An 18,294-nucleotide genomic window follows, 5' to 3' on the forward strand; every position below is an offset into this window, starting at 1 on the left:
GGTTAACTCCAACAACCTACCCCTGTAGGAATACATGGGTGTTTGATTATATGTAGATGCTGATGTCTACTACGCAACCTTCTTCTTGTAGACGTTGTTGGGCCTCCAAGTGCAAAGGTTTGTAGGACAGTAGCAAATTTCCCTCAAGTGGATGACCTAAGGTTTATCAATCCGTGGGAGGCGTAGGATGAAGATGGTCTCTCTCAAGCAACCCTGCAACCAAATAACAAAGAGTCTCTTGTGTCCCCAACACACCCAATACAATGGTAAATTGTATAGGTACACTAGTTCGGTGAAGAGATGGTGATACAAGTGCAATATGGATGGTAGATATAGGTTTTTGTAATCTAAAAATATAAAAACAGCAAGGTGACTATTGATAAAAGTGAGCACAAGCGGTATTGCAATGCGTTGAAACAAGGCCTAGGGTTCATACTTTTACTAGTGCAAGTTATCTCAACAATAATAACATAATTGGATCATATAACTATCCCTCAACATGCAACAAAGAGTCACTCCAAAGTCACTAATAGCGGAGAACAAACGAAGAGATTATTGTCGAAACCACCTCAAAGTTATTCTTTCTGACTGATCTATTCAAGAGTCCGTAGTAAAATAACACGAAGCTATTCTTTCCGTTCGATCTATCCTAGAGTTCGTACTAGAATAACACCTTAAGATGCAAATAAACCAAAACCCTAATGTCACCTAGATACTCCAATGTCACCTCAAGTATCCGTGGGTATGATTATACGATATGCATCACACAATCTCAGATTCATCTATTCAAACCAACACAAAGTACTTCAATGAGTGCCCCAAAGTTTCTACCGGAGAGTCAAGACGAAAACGTGTGCCAACCCCTATGCATAGATTCCCAAGGTCACGGAACCCGCAAGTTGATCACCAAAACATACATCAAGTGAATCAATAGAACCCCATTGTCACCACGGGTATCCCGCGCAAGACATACATCAAGTGTTCTCAAATCCTTAGAGACTCAATCCGATAAGATAACTTCGAAGGGAAAACTCAATCCATTACAAGAGAGTAGAGGGGGAGAAACATCATAAAATCCAACTATAATAGCAAAGCTCGTGATACATCAAGATCATTTCGAATCAAGAACATGAGAGAGAGAGAGATCAAACACATAGCTACTGGTATGTACCCTCAGCCCCGAGGGTGAACTACTCCCTCCTCTTCATGGAGAGCGCCGGGATGATGAAGATGGCCACCGGTGATGGATCCCCCCTCCGGCAGGGTGCCGGAACAGGGTCCCTATTGGTTTTTGGTGGCTACAGAGGCTTGCGGCGGTGGAACTCCCGATCTAGGTTATGTTATGGAAGTTTGGGTATATATAGGAGGTGTTGGCGTCGGGAACAAGTCAGGGAGGTCTCCGAGGCGGCCACGAGGTAGGGGGCGCACCCAGGGGGTAGGGCGCACCCCCACCCTCGTGGGTGCCTTGGGACTCTTCTGGCCCATCTCCAATACTTCGCGGGCTTCTTCTCTTCCAAAAATAAGCTCCGTGAATTTTCAGGTCAATTGGACTCCGTTTGGTTTTCCTTTTCTGCGATACTCAAAACAAGGGAAAAACAGAAACTGACACTGGGCTATGGGTCAATAGGTTAGTCCCAAAATTCATATAAAATAGCATATAAATGCATGTAAAACATCCTATATCGATAATATAATAGCATGGAACAATAAAAAATTATAGATACATTGGAGACGTATTAGATGCCACAAAGCACTTGTGTAGTACCCTAGTTCTTGATGATTGATACAAGTTCAAAAGCTTTAAGCACTTTCATATCATTTTTAAATTGCTAGCCTCTTTGGTATCGACCATCGCTCACTCTCATCTTTAGACTTGAAGCATACTTCAATTATACATCCAAATCCCGTGGGAGTACTTTCTCATGTTCTCCTACACATAAGTCCAAATACATTCCTCAAAACAACCACCTTACCTACTTATCATGGTATTTTCATAGTCATTCTGATATATATCGCCATGCAACTGTCACCATCATTTTACATTACAGTAAGACGCTGATAGATCTTGTGTGCGACGCTAGGGAGTTGTAGCCCGATACTGCTACCTAAACACCTTGGACTAAATTTTGTGGCAACGGCTGCAGAGCTTCTTCACACTCAACTAAACCGTGGAGGGAACTTTCTCCACGACATATTTAGAAATAAACCCTAGCCCTTTGTGGGCGTGCATGATCATACTCCTGCTTTGCGGGTTGCCCTCACCTTTTCTCCCGACACAATTCCTTTCAGCATCTTCATAACTACTATTGTCATATACGGCGCCCAACGTAAGGCGCTCGAGCGAGGTTGCATTCTCGAGAATATGGCAGGTTAGTTCGACCATGCTCTTTGCGGAGCAGAAGCCCATTATCCTGATAGTCTTGATGTTGCAATGGTGATGTCCTGATATCCATCTCATGTTCGAGTCCCCGTCAGAAATCAATTCATGCTTTACTCAAGTCTGTGATACCTGCATCCATAGAAACAACGCACACGTGATAACCTACAAGTATAGGGGATCGCAACAGTTTTCGAGGGTAGAGTATTCAACCCAAATTTATTGATTCGACACAAGGGGAGCCAAAGAATATTCTCAAGTATTAGCAGTTGAGTTGTCAATTCAACCACACCTGGATAACTTGGTATCTGCAGCAAAGTATTTAGTAGCAAATTAATATGGAAGTAACGGTAACGGTAGCAAAAGTAATACTTTTTAGGTTTTGTAATGATTGTAATAATAGCAATGGAAAAGTAAATAAGCGAAGAACAATATATGGAAAGCTCGTAGGCATTGGATCGATGATGGAGAATTATGCCGGATGCGGTTCATCATGTAACAGTCATAACATAGGGTGACACAGAACTAGCTCCAATTCATCAATGTAATGTAGGCATGTATTCCGAATATAGTCATACGTGCTTATGGAAAAGAACTTGCATAACATCTTTTGTCCTACCCTCCCGTGGTAGCAGGGTCCTAATGGAAACTAAGGGATATTAAGGCCTCCTTTTAATAGAGTACCGGAAAAAGCATTAGCACATAGTGAATACATGAACTCCTCAAACTATGGTCATCACCGGGAGTGGTCCCAATTATTGTCACTTCGGGGTTGCTGGATCATAACACATAGTAGGTGACTATAGACTTGCAAGATAGGATCAAGAACTCACATATATTCATGAAAACATAGTAGGTTCAGATCTGAAATCATGGCACTCGGGCCCTAGTGACAAGCATTAAGCATAGCAAAGTCATATCAACATCAATCTCAGAACACAGTGGATACTAGGGATCAAACCCTAACAAAACTAACTCGATTACATGATAGATCTCATCCAACCCATCACCGTCCAGCAAGCCTACGATGGAATTACTCAAGCACGACGATGAGCATCATGAAATTGGTGATGGAGGATGGTTGATGATGACGACGGCGACAAATCCCCCTCTCCGGAGCCCCGAACGGACTCCAGATCAGCCCTCCTGAGAGGTTTTAGGGCTTGGCGGCGGCTCCATATCGTAAAACGTGATGAATCCTTCTCTCTGATTTTTTTTCTCCCCGAAAGTGAATATATGGAGTTGGAGTTGAGGTCGGTGGAGCATCAGGGGGCCCATGAGGCAGGGGGCGCGCCCCCCACCCTCGTGGACAGGGTGTGGGCCCCCTGATGTGGATTTTTCTGCCAGTATTTTTTATATTTTCCAAAAAGATGTTCCGTGGAGTTTCAGGTCATTCCGAGAACTTTTGTTTCTGTACATAAATAACACCATGGAAAGTCTGCTGAAAACAGCGTCAGTCCGGGTTAGTTCCATTCAAATCATGCAAGTTATAGTCCAAAACAAGGGCAAAAGTGTTTGGAAAAGTAGATACGACGGAGACGTATCAACTCCCCCAAGCTTAAACCTTTGCTCTTCCTCAAGCAATTCAGTTGATAAACTGAAAGTGATAAAGAAAAACTTTTACAAACTCTGTTTGCTCTTGTTGTTGTAAATATGTAAAGCTAGCATTCAAGTTTTCAGCAAAGATTATTACTAAGCACATGCACAATAACTCTTAGGTCTCATGTTTACTCATATCAATGGCATAATCAACTAGCGAGCAATAATAATAAATCTTGAATGATAGCACTTTCTCAAAACAATCATGATATGATATAATAAGATGGTATCTTGCTAGCCCTTTCTAAGACCACAAAACATAAATGCAGAGCACCTTTAAAGATCAAGGACTAACTAGACATTGTAATTCATGGTAAAAGAGATCCAATCATAGTCATACCTGATATAAATTAATAGTAATAAATGCAAATGACGGCAGTGCTCTCTAGCTAGTGCTTTTTAATAAGAAGGTGATGACTCAACATGAAAGTAAATAGATGGGCCCTTCGCAGAGGGAAGCAGGGATTTGTAGAGGTGCCAGAGCTCGATTTTGAAATAGAGATAAATAATATTTTGAGCGGCATACTTTCATTGTCAACATAACAACCAAGAGATGGCGATATCTTCCATGCTATACACATTATAGGCAGTTCCCAAACAGAATGGTAAAGTTTATACTCCCCCTCCACCAACAAGCATCAATCCATGGCTTGCTTGAAACAACGAGTGCCTCCAACTAGCAACAGTCCCAGGGGGAGTTTTGTTTGGAATTATTTTGATTTAGTTTGCATAAAGCATGGGACTGGGCATCCCGGTGACCAGCCATTTTCTCGTGAGTGAGGAGCGGAGTCCACTCCTCTTGAGAATAACCCACCTAGCATGGAAGATACGGAAAGCCCTAGTTGATACATGAGCTATTCGAGCATACAAAACAGAATTTCATCTGAAGGTTTAGAGTTTGGCACATACAAATTTATTTGGAACGGCAGGTAGATACCGCATATAGGAAGGTATAGTGGACTCATATGGAATAACTTTGGGGTTTAAGGGATTGGATGCACAAGCAGTATTCCCGCTTAGTACAAGTGTAGGCTAGCAAAAGATTGGGAAGAGACCGGCTAGAGAGCGACAACAGTCATGAACATGCATTAAAATTAATAAACATTGAGTACAAGCATGAGTAGGATATAATCCACCATGAACATAAATATCGTGAAGGCTATGTTGATTTGTTTCAACTACATGTGTGAACATGTGCCAAGTCGAGTCACTTAAATCATTCAAAGGAGGATACCACCCCACTATACCACATCGCAACCATTTTAATAGCATGTTGGCACGCAAGGTAAACCATTATAACTCATACCTAATCAAGCATGGCACGAGCAACTATGATCTCTAATTGTCATTGCAAACATGTTTATTCATAACAGGCTGAATCAGGAACGATGAACTAATCATATTTACAAAAACAAGAGAGGTCGAGTTCATACCAGCTTCTCTCATCTCAGTCAGTCCATCATATATCGTCATAATTGCCTTTCACTTGCATGACTGAACGATGTGAATAATAACAAGAGTGCACGTGCATTGGACTAAGCTGGAATCTGCGAGCATTCAATAAACAGGAGAATACAAGGCAATATGGGCTCTTGGTTAAATCAACAATAATGCATATAAGAGCCACTTCAACAATTTAATCATGGTCTTCTCCTATCGACCCCCAAAGAAAAGAAAAGAAATAAAACTATTTACACGGGAAAGCTCCCAACAAGCAAAAGAAGAACAGGAAATCTTTTGGGTTTTCTTTTTAATTATTACTACTACAACAAGAAAAGTAAACTAACTAAAAACTACACTATTTTTTTGTTTTTCTTAAAGTTTATCAAACACACAAGAAGAAAGCATAAAAAGGAAAAATAAACTATCATGGATAGTACAGTGAAAGAGTATGAGCACTGACATCTAGCAATGAGTGTGTAAACATAAATGTACTATCGGCGGGAAATACGTACTCCCCCAAGCTTAGGCTTTTGGCCTAAGTTGGTTTATTGCCACGGATGGCCCGGTGGATATCCATAGTTGTAGTTGGGGTCGTACTAAGATGCAGAGGACTCTGACTGCCACTTGGTTGGCAATCATCTCCGGATCCTACTGGTAGTTAGATTGTCGTGGAAGCTCAAATTGTGGTTCCGGCTCCTGCTCTGTGGCTGAAGTAGGGTTCTGGTAGGCGTGAATGGCCGCCAGCGGAACGAGATACAGACCTGCAGATAAATCAAACAAGGAAGGATCAGGCAAGGTGATAGTCTCAGGGTGATGTTTATCAAAGAACAATTTGTATTTAAGCGCTCCTTCCCTATTCTTAACAATAAAGTCATGCGCTACCATACTCTTATAATCTAAATAAGCAGTGGGCAGCAATTTTTCTTCTTTTTCGTAGTGCCTAATAGGTATGCTATAATGTGCAGCAATGCGTGAAGCATAAATACCTCCAAAGATGGGGCCCTTTGTACGGTTCAAACTTAACCATTTAGCAATAATACCGCCCATACTAACAGTGTTATCGCAAAATAAACCATGGAACAAAATGATAATATCAGGAACACTAAGGTTTCCACAGTTTCCGCGACCAATTAAGCAACGACTAGCAAATATGGCAAAATAGCGTAAAACAGGAAAATGGATGCTAGTGATTCTTGCATCGGAAACCTTCCTAGTTTCCCCTACAGTAATAGTGTCAATAAACCCATCCACATCTTCATGATGTGGTTCATCTAAACTACCCTCAAAAGGTATTTTGCAAACCTTGCAAAATTCATCTAGTGGCATCTTCTTAACAACATCATATAAATGAAACTCTACTGAAGGAGGTGTTTCCTTAGGATAATAGTAGAAGTTTTGCACAAAAGTATTGGTGAGTAAGAGATACTGATTGCATTGGTCGCGGAGGAAGTCGGTGAGGCCTGCATTCTCAGCCAATTCATAAAAATCATCATAAATCCCGGCTGCTCTCAAGAAATCATTGGAAGGCCATTCACACGGCCGAACCTCCGCTGTGCGAGGCAAATTATATTTGGGCCTCTGTGCTTCTTCACTTTGCTTTTCCTTCGAGCTTCGGCTCGATGAGCCCCTTAAAAGTCTCTTCATTATTTTCTGAAAATTTCTGAAATTTTTAGCAACTTCAAAATAAAAGTGAACCAAGCTCAACAAAATTGATAGCAACTACTCCTACAAGTGCCTAGAGACTATATCATGCATTAGAACTACTTGGAACCATATAAATTTGACATGCAAGCTCAAGAACATGGTCACCTAGGCAGCACAAATTTGCAATGAATAAAGCACTAGAACAAAAATTAATTGGACCAATGGAGGAGTCACAGACCAAGGAACAATCCCCCCCCCCAAGCAGTTTTGTGAGAGGTGCTTTGAGCAAGGAGATCGAAAATCGCAGCAAAATGAGCTAGAACTCGTGCTTGAGCTGGATGGTGATTTTTTTGGGGAGGAAGAAGAAGTGTGTGGGTGCAGGAATAAGTGGAGGGGAGCCACCATGGGCCCACGAGGCAGGGGGCGCGCCCTGGACCCTCGTGGCCAGGTGCTTGCTCCCCCTGTCGTGTTCTCAGTGCCAGATATTCTCAAATATTCCAAAAAAATCATATTCCATTTTCAGGGCATTTGGAGAACTTTTATTTTCGGGGTATTTTTATATTGCACAGATAATTCAGAAAACAGACAGAAAAATACTATTTTTACTTTATTTCAACTAAATAACAGAAAGTAGAAAGAGGGTACAGAAGGTTGTGCCTTCTAGATTCATCCATCTCATGCTCATCAAAAGGAATCCACTAACAAGGTTGATCAAGTCTTGTTAACAAACTCATTCCGAATAACATGGAACCGGAGAAATTTCGAATAACACTATGTTACCTCAACGGGGATATGCACATCCCCAATAATAAGAATATCATATTTCTTCTTGACACTAGGAAGAGGAAATTCAAAACCTCCAAAAATTATCGATGGAATTTCTCCAATAGAGTTGATACTGTGGACTTGAGGTTGTTTCCTCGGAAAGTGTACCGTATGCTCATTACCATTAACATGAAAAGTGGCATTGCCTTTGTTGCAATCAATAACAGCCCCTGCAGTATTCAAAAAAGGTCTTCCAAGAATAATAGATATACTATCGTCCTCGGGAATATCAAGAATAACAAAGTCCGTTAAAATAGTAACATTTGCAACCACAATAGGCACATCCTCACAAATACCGACAGGTATAGCAGTTGATTTATCAGCCATTTGCAAGGATATTTCAGTGGATGTCAACTTATTCAAATCAAGTCTATGATATAAAGAGAGAGTCATAACACTAACACCGGCTCCAAGATCACATAAAGCAGTTTTAACATAGTTTCTTTTAATGGAGCACGGTATAGTGGGTACTCCTGCATATCCAAGTTTCTTTGGTATTCCACCCTTAAAAGTATAATTAGCAAGCATGGTGGAAATATCAGCTTCCGGTATCTTTCTTTTATTAGTAACAATTTCTTTCATATACTTAGCATAAGGTTTCATTTTGAGCATATCAGTTAGTCGCATACACAGAAAGATAGGTCTAATCATTTCAGCAAAGTGCTCAAAATCCACATCATCCTTTTTCTTGAATGGTTTGGGAGGAAAAGGCATGGGTTTCTGAACCCATGGTTCTCTTTCTTTACCGTGCTTCCTAGCAACAAAGTCTCTTTTATCATAACATTGATTCTTTGATTGTGGGTTATCAAGATCAACAGCAGGTTCAATTTCTACATCATTATCATTGCTAGGTTGAGCATCATCATGAACATTATCGTTAACATTTTCACTAGGTTCATGTTCATTACCAGATTGTGTTTCAGCATCAGAAATAGATATATCAGTTAGATTCTCAGGTGGTTCAGCAATAGGTTCACTAGAAGCATGCAAAGTCCTATCATTTTTCTTTTTCTTCTTTTTAGAAGGACTAGGTGCATCAATATTATTTCTCTGATAATCCTGCTCAATTCTCTTAGGGTGGCCTTCAGGATACAAAGGTTCCTGAGTCATTTTACCAGTTCTAGTAGCCACTCTAACAGCATAATCATTATTCTTACTATTTAATTCATTGAACAAACCATTTTGAGCTTTAAGTACTTGTTCTACTTGAGTGGTAACCATAGAAGCATGTTTAGTAATGAGTTTAATTTCACCTTTAACTCTAGACATATAATCACCCAAGTGTTCAAGCGTATCAGAATTGTATTTCAATTGTCTACCAAAATAAGCATTGAAGTTTTCTTGTTTGACAATAAAATTATCAAACTCTTCTAAGCATTGTCTAGCAGACTTATAGTGAGGAATATCACCTTCATCAAATCTATAGCCCTGTGTCAGGTTATCAAGACCATGAGTTTCTTCAATAGGTAATCGATTAAGATCATATGTTTCTTCAACAAGCGGTAAATTAAGACCATGTATTTCTTCAATAGGAGGTAAATTCTTAACATCTTCAGCTTTTATACCTTTTTCTTTCATAGATTTCTTTGCCTCTTGCATATCTTCAGGACTGAGAAATAGAACACCTCTCTTCTTCGGAGTTGGTTTAGGAATAGGCTCAGGAATTGGCTCTGGAGCTGGCTCCGTAAGTGTCCAATTATTTTCATTTGTCAACATATTATTCAATAGAATTTCAGCTTCATCCGATGTTCTTTCCCTGAAAACAGAACCAGCACAACTATCCAGGTAATCTCTCGAAGCATCGGTTAGTCCATTATAAAAGATATCAAGTATTTCAGTTTTCTTAAGAGGATGATCAGGCAAAGCATTAAGTAATTGGAGAAGCCTCCCCCAAGCTTGTGGGAGACTCTCTTCTTCAATTTGCACAAAGTTGTATATTTCCCTTAAAGCAGCTTGTTTCTTATGAGTAGGGAAATATTTAGCAGAGAAGTAATAAATCATATCCTGGGACTATGCACACAACCAGGATCAAGAGAATTAAACCATATCTTAGCATCACCCTTTAATGAGAACGGAAATATTTTAAGGATATAAAGATAGCGAGATTTCTCATCATTAGTGAACAGGGTGGCTATATCATTTAATTTAGTAAGATGTGCCACAATAGTTTCAGATTCATAGCCATGAAAAGGATTAGATTCAACCAAAGTGATTATATCAAGATCAACAGAGAATTCATAATCCTTATCAGTAACACAGATAGGTGAAGTAGCAAAAGAAGGGCCAGGTTTCATTCTAGCATTAAGAGATTGTTGCTTCCATTTAGCTAATAACCTCTTGAGCTTGTATCTATCTTTGCAAGCTAAAATAGCTAGAGCAGCTTCTTTTTCAAAAACATAACCCTCAGGAACAACAGGAGAGTCTTCGTCATCACTTTCATCAATGTTATCAGTTTCAATAATTTCATTCTCTCTAACCCTAGCAAGTTGTTCATCAAGAAATTCACCAAGTGGCACAGTAGTATCAAGCATAGAAGTAGTTTCATCATAAGTATCATGCATAGCAGAAGTGGCATCATCAATAACATGCGACATATCAGAACGAATAGCAGAAGCAGGTTTAAGTGTCGCAAGCTTACTCAAAACAGAAGGTGAATCAAGTGCAGAGCTAGATGGCAGTTCCTTACCTCCCCTCGTAGTTGACGGATAGATTTTTGTTTTCTCATCTTTCAAGTTCTTCATAGTGACCAGCAGATATAAATCCCAAGTGACTCAAAGAATAGAGCTATGCTCCACGGCAACGGCGCCAGAAAATAGTCTTGATAACCCACAAGTATAGGGGATCGCAATAGTTTTCGAGGGTAGAGTATTCAACCCAAATTTATTGATTCGACACAAGGGGAGCCAAAGAATGTTCTCAAGTATTAGCAGTTGAGTTGTCAATTCAACCACACCTGGATAACTTAGTATCTGTAGCAAAGTATTTAGTAGCGAAGTAATATGGAAGTAACGGTAACGGTAGCAAAAGTAATATTTTTTTGGGTTTTGTAATGATTGTAACAATGGCAACGGAAAAGTAAATAAGCGAAGAACAATATATGGAAAGCTTGTAGGCATTGGATCGGTGATGGAGAATTATGCCGGATGCGGTTCATCATGTAACAGTCATAACATAGGGTGACACAGAATTAGCTCCAATTCATCAATATAATGTAGGCATGTATTCCGAATATAGCCATACATGCTTATGGAAAAGAACTTGCATGACATCTTTTGTCCTACCCTCCCGTGGCAGCGGGGTCCTAATGGAAACTAAAGGATATTAAGGCCTCCTTTTAATAGAGTACCTGAACAAAGCATTAGCACATAGTGAATACATGAACTCCTCAAACTATGGTCATCACCGAGAGTGGTCCCGATTATTGTCACTTCGGGGTTGCCGGATCATAACACATAGTAGGTGACTATAGACTTGCAAGATAGGATCAAGAACTCACATATATTCATGAAAACATAATAGGTTCAGATCTGAAATCATGGCACTCGGGCCCTAGTGACAAGCATTAAGCATAGCAAAGTCATAGCAACATCAATCTCAGAACATAGTGGATACTAGGGATCAAACCCTAACAAAACTAACTCGATTACATGATAGATCTCATCCAACCCATCACCGTCCAGCAAGCCTACGACGGAATTACTCAAGCACAGCTGTGAGCATCATGAAGTTGGTGATGGAGGATTGTTGATGATGACGACGGCGACGAATTCCCCTCTCCGGAGCCCCGAATGGACTCCAGATCAGCCCTCCCGAGAGGTTTTAGGGCTTGGCGGCGGCTCTGTATCGTAAAACGCAATGAATCCTTCTCTTTGATTTTTTTTCTCCCCGAAAGTGAATATATGGAGTTGGAGTCCAGGTCGGTGGAGCATCAGGGGGCCCACGAGGAAGGGGGCGTGCCCCCCACCCTCGTGGACAGGGTGTGGGCCCCCTGACGTGGATTTTTCTTCCAGTATTTTTAATATTTTCCAAAAAGATGTTCCGTGGAGTTTCAGGTCATTCCGAGAACTTTTGTTTCTGCACATAAATAACACCATGGAAAGTCTGCTGAACAGCGTTAGTCCGGGTTAGTTCAATTCAAATCATGCAAGTTAGAGTCCAAAACAAGGGGAAAATTGTTTGGAAAAGTAGATACGACGGAGACGTATCAACATGCTAGAGTTAAATGGATCAACGGCATGCAGAGACTAGATATCATAGTTGAAAGCTAGAGGAGAAGTGACTTACACCCAAGACAAAGTCCTCCAGGACAGGGCAGGCATCCAGAAAATAAGCTAGAGAAAAACAATTATAGGGTGGGGAAAAGCCCCCCATCTCTCCATCATCAAGAAAAATCTGCAGGTTCTTGAGATAGAGGAGTTTGACAGCTAAGAGTGGTGTACTGAACATCTGCATATAGATGAATAGGTCTAGGTTAAATACTTTCTTCACTAAAAAAGGTTGAACATATTCCATGCATATAACACAACTACTACTACCTGAACCGTGTGTGCGTCTAACAATCAAATGTAATGTTAGCCATCCTTTCATCAAAACAACAAAGGAAAAAACTGAAGTTTGAGAATGTACCTCTTTAGCCGAACATAGCTGAGGAATTCAAGATTTGGCATAATGAATGGAAGATTAGAACAAGCATAATGAACAAGGTTAGATTCATCGACATCCAGCATGTGTAGTTCTTTCACTTGCAATAAATCTCCAACTGGAGGTTTCTCTAGGGTGCTATCAATGTAAACAATGCAAACATTTGGAGCTTTATTCTCCATCACTTCCAGAGCTGTGCAACGAAACACTGTCAGGCAGTTGAACCGATGTAGCAGGGAAGGTATCTTGAGGCAGATGATATTGTCACAACGATTCAGATTCAGGTCCTCCATAGCAAGAGAGTTGGAAAGAAGGTGCCCTAACTCGTCTCCCGTAATATGCACCTGATACAGTTGCAGCCTCGTCAAGCAACCAAGTCCCGCTGTGGGATGGAAGGCACAACGGTTGAGGTAAAGATGTCGAATCGATTTTCCACTCCCATTGAGTAAAACTGAGCATGGGAAGTTGTAATTAACTGTGTTGCATCATGCAGGCATTGAAAGTATGACTTCTTTAATCCCTGGAGTAATAGAAATCTCAAGCCACCTGTTGAGATAACTGTTGTTGAAAAAAGAACCACAGTAACGAAGCTTGAATGCCTTCACACCGCCCGAGTGTTTTTTCATAATGTGCTCAACTCTGTTGGTGAAAATCCGCCCCAGTTCATCTCTTCCACATGCATTTCCAATCAGGCCCAATGTTTCCCTATTTAGGGTGAGGTGGGGATGGCATCTCCAGGAGCTCCAAAATGTTTGAGATACACAGCCAGTTCGAGCAGCATCAGTCAGTGGCAGCAGGGACAATATATCCTGCGAACACAAGAGCGGGAGAAAAGTTAACACTAGAATTGTATAGGCAAGTGGATCCTTTTACACAAGATTGATATATGAATTGCCTCTATTGTCCTAATTTTCAGAATTTTTGGAGTTAGAGAAGTATACGAAGTCTACAGATTACCACAGACTGTTCTGTTTTTGACAGATTTTATTTTCTATGTGTTGTTTGCTTATTTTGATGAACCTATGGGTAGTATCGGGGGGTATGAACCATAGAGAAGTTGGAATACAGTAGATATAACACCAATATAAATTTAGAATGAGTTCACAAAAGTACCTAAAGTGGTGATTTATTTTATTATACTAACAGATCTCACGAGTTTTCCGTTGAGTTTTGTGTTGTGAAGTTTTCAAGTTTTGGGTAAGATTTGATGGGCTATGGAATAAGGAGTGGCAAGAGCCTAAGCTTGGGGATGCCCAAGGCACCCCAAGGTAATATTTAAGGACAACCAAACATCTAAGCTTGGGGATGCCCCGGATGGCATCCCCTCTTTCGTCTTCTATCCGTCGGTAAATTTACTTGAGGCTATATTCTTATTCACCACATCATATGTGTTTTGCTTGGAGCGTCTTGTATGATATGAGTATTTGCTTTTTAGTTTGACACCATCATCCTTGATGTACACACCTTTTGAGAGGGACACGCATGAATCATGAATTTATTAGAATACTCTATGTGCTTCACTTATATCTTTTGAGCTAGGCAGTTTGCCCTAGTGCTTCACTTATATCTTTTTAGAGCACGGTGGTGGCTTTATTTTATAGAAATTGATGAACTCTCATGCTTCACTTATATTATTTTGAGAGTCTTTAAACAACATGGTAGTTTGTTTAGGTTATGAATTTAGTCCTAATATGTCCTAATATGATGGGCATCCAAGAGGGATATAATAAAAACTTTCATATAAAGAGCATTGAATACTATGAGAAGTTTGATTCCTTGCATATTGTTTTGAGATATAAAGATGGTGATATTAGAGTCATGCTAGTGAGTAATTGTAGATTGGTAGAAATACTTGTGTTAAAGTTTATGATTCCTGTAGCACGCATATGTATGGTGAACCGTTATGTGATGAAGTCGGAGCATGATTTATTCTTTGATTGTCTTCCTTATGAGTGACGGTCAGGGACGAGCGATGGTCTTTTCCTACTAATCTATCCCACTAGGAGCATGCGTGTAGTACTTTGTTTCGATAGCTAATAAATTTTTGCAATAAGTATGTGAGTTCTTTATGACTAATGTTGAGTCCATGGATTATACGCATGCTCACCCTTCCACCATTGCTAGCCTCTCCAGTACCGTGCAACTTTCGCCGATGCATTAAACCAACCATATACCTTCCTTTCCTCAAAATAGTCACCATACCTACCTATTATGGCATTTCCATAGCCATTATGAGATATATTGTCATGCAACTTCCACCGTTTTGTTTTATTATGACACATATCATCATTGTCATATTGCTTTGCATGATCATGTAGTTGGCATAGTATTGGTGGCAAGGCCACCGTTCATATCTTTTATACATGTCACTCTTGATCATTGCACATCCCGGTACACCGCCGGAGGCATTCATATAGATTTTCAAGATCATAAGAAGTATCATTATCTTCCCAATCATAATCATCACAACAAGCAATAGGCATAACGAGATCATCATCAAATGCATCATCTTCCACAATTATTTTTGATTCATTTTCATGAGGCACAACAATAATAGGAGCAACATTATTTGAGAGAAATACCTTTTTACCTCTCTTCCTTTTTCTTTTCTTCTTCTTCACCACATCATGTGTGGGTTCAATCCTCTTTTTGGAGCTCCTTATTAATGAGATTGGTTGAATAGAAGGCTACTCCTTGTTACCTGATTCATCGTAAGAAATAATAGGAGAATATTGGGAAGTCTCTTCCCTTTCATTAGTGTTCTCTTCATCTTCTATTTGCTTTCTTTTAATTTATGTAATTGGCAATATAAGGATTTTCAATGCAATTCACCGCACAATACATATAAATTTCCTCTAGATCAAAATGAAGAACTCTATCAAGGGCAAATTTTGGAATATCCTTAGTTATACGTTTCATTTCTTCATAACCCAAGAGCAAACTAAGTTCATTATGATGTGCAAGGGAAATCAAGTCATCACAATTTTTGGACACGATACGATCATGAAACAATTTGCATTGGGTACTGAAATGATCATGTTCATTGCAAAGTTCACAAGTATGGCTAAGAAAGTTTAAATTTTCAGCACACGCATCTAGCCTTTCTTGCAACCATTTAGTTTCTAAACACTTATGCCTCTTGCAATATCTATCTTCCCTATTTGGTGTGTACGTGCAAACCCAATGCACTCCACAAAAATTGACATGTTTATAGGAGACATTTTCATCATAACTAGTGCAATCATCATTAGTACTATGGATATTCAAGGAGTTCATACTAACAACATTGCAATCATGCTCATCATTCAAAGATTTAGTGCCAAACATTTTAATACATTCTTCTTCTAACACTTTGGCACAATTTTCCTTTCCATCATACTCACAAAAGATATTAAAAGACGAAGCGTATGAGACAAACTCAATTCCATTTTTTTGTAGTTTTCTTTTATAAACTAAACTAGTGATAAAACACGAAACAAAAAGATTCGATTGCAAGATCTAAAGATATACCTTCAAGCACTCACCTCCCCGGCAACGGTGCCAGAAAAGAGCTTGATGTCTACTACACAACCTTCTTCTTGTAGACGTTGTTGGGCCTCCAAGTGCAGAGGTTTGTAGGACAGTAGCAAATTTCCCTCAAGTGGATGACCTAAGGTTTATCAATCCGTGGGAGGCGTAGGTTGAAGATGGTCTCTCTCAAGCAACCCTGCAACATAATAACAAAGAGTCTCTTGTGTCCCCAACACACCCAATACAATGGTAAATTGTATAGGTGCACTATTTCGGCAAAGAGATGGTGATACAAGTGCAATATGGACGTTAGATATAGGTTTTTGTAATCTGGAAATATTAAAACAGCAAGGGAACAAGCGATAAAAGTGAGCGTAAACGGTATTGCAATGCTAGGAAACAAGGCCTAGGGTTCATAGTTCCACTAGTGCAAGTTCTCTCAACAATAATAATATAATTGGATCATATAACTATCCCTCAACATGCAACAAAGAGTCACTCCAAAGTCACTAATAGTGGAGAACAAACGAAGAGATTATGGTAGGGTACGAAACCACCTCAAAGTTATTCTTTCCAATCAATCCGTTGGGCTATTCCTATAAGTGTCACAAACAGCCCTAGAGTTCATACTAGAATAACACCTTAAGACACAAATCAACCAAAACCCTAATGTCACCTAGATACTCCAATGTCACCTCAAGTATCCGTGGGTATGATTATACGATATGCATCACACAATCTCAGATTCATCTATTCAACCAACACATAGAACCTCAAAGAGTTCCCCAAAGTTTCTACCGTAGAATCAAGACGAAAACGTGTGCCAACCCCTATGCATAAGTTCATGGGCGGAACCTGCAAGTTGATCACCAAAACATACATCAAGTGAGTCACGTGATATCCCATTGTCACCACAGATACGCATGACAAGACATACATCAAGTGTTCTCAAATCATTAAAGACTCAATCCGATAAGATTACTTCAAAGGGAAAACTCAATCCATTACAAGAGAGTAGAGGGGGAGAAGCAACATAAGATCCAACTATAATAGCAAAGCTCGCGATACATCAAGATCGTGCCAAATCAAGAACACGAGAGAGAGAGAGATCAAACACATAGCTACTGGTACATACCCTTAGCCCCGAGGGTGAACTACTCCCTCCTCGTCATGGAGAGCAGCGGGATGATGAAGATGGCCACCGGTGAGGGTTCCCCCCTCCGGCAGGGTGCCGGAACAGGGTCCCGATTGGTTTTTGGTGGCTACAGAGGCTTGCGGCGGCGGAACTCCCGATCTATTCTGTTCCCCAAAGTTTTTAGGGTATATGGAGATATATAGGCGGAAGAAGTACGTCAGGGGAGCCACGAGGGGCCCATGAGGGTTGAGGCCGTGCCCTAGGGGGGTGGGCGTGCCCCCCTACCTCGTGGCTCCCTCGTTTCTTTCCTGACATGCACTCCAAGTCTATCAGGTAGCTTTCCTTCCAAAAATAACTTCTCCAGAAGGTTTCATTCTGTTTCGACTCCGTTTGATATTCCTTTTCTTCGAAACACTGAAACAAGGGGAAAAACAGGAACTGGCACTGGGCTCTGGGTCAATAGGTTAGTCCCAAAAATAATATAAAAGTGTAAAATAAAGCCCATAAACATCCAAGATAGATAATATAATAGCATGGAACAATCAAAAATTATAGATACGTTGGAGACGTATCAGAGAGGTATCTCTGGGCCCTCTTGGTAATACACATCATAAGCTTGCAAGCAAATGACTAAGGAGTTAGTCACAAGATGATGTATTACAGAATGAGTAAAGAGACTTGCCGGTAACGAGATTGAACTAGGTATTGAGATACCGATGATCGAATCTCGGGCAAGTAACATACCGATGGACAAAGGGAATTACGTATGTTGTCATAACAGTTCCACCGATAAAGATTTTCGTAGAATATGTAGGAGCCAATATGGGCATCCAGGCTATTGAGTATTGACCGGAGAGGTGTCTCGGTCATGTCTACATAGTTCTCAAACCCGTAGGGTCCGCATGCTTAACGTTCGTTGATGATATAGTGTTATATGAGTTATGTTTTGGTCACCAAATGTTGTTCGGAGTCCCGGATGAGATCACGGACATGACGAGGAGTCTCGAAATGGTCGAGAAGTAATGATTGATATATAGGATGGTGGTATTTGGACACCGAAACTGTTTCGGGACGTACCAGGAAGGAATCGGGTCACCGAAAGGGGTTCCGGGCACCCCTC

The 18,294-nt window shown here is 40.3% G+C and overlaps 1 pseudogene; it reads right to left on the reverse strand.

The window, feature by feature from the left end:
• Positions 1–12,474: 12,474 nt before the first annotated feature.
• Positions 12,475–14,729, reverse strand: LOC119299678 (annotated as a pseudogene).
• Positions 14,730–18,294: the final 3,565 nt, after the last annotated feature.

Source organism: Triticum dicoccoides, chromosome 5A, assembly GCF_002162155.2.
Source record: "Triticum dicoccoides isolate Atlit2015 ecotype Zavitan chromosome 5A, WEW_v2.0, whole genome shotgun sequence".
NCBI classification, from domain to species: Eukaryota; Viridiplantae; Streptophyta; class Magnoliopsida; order Poales; family Poaceae; genus Triticum; species Triticum dicoccoides.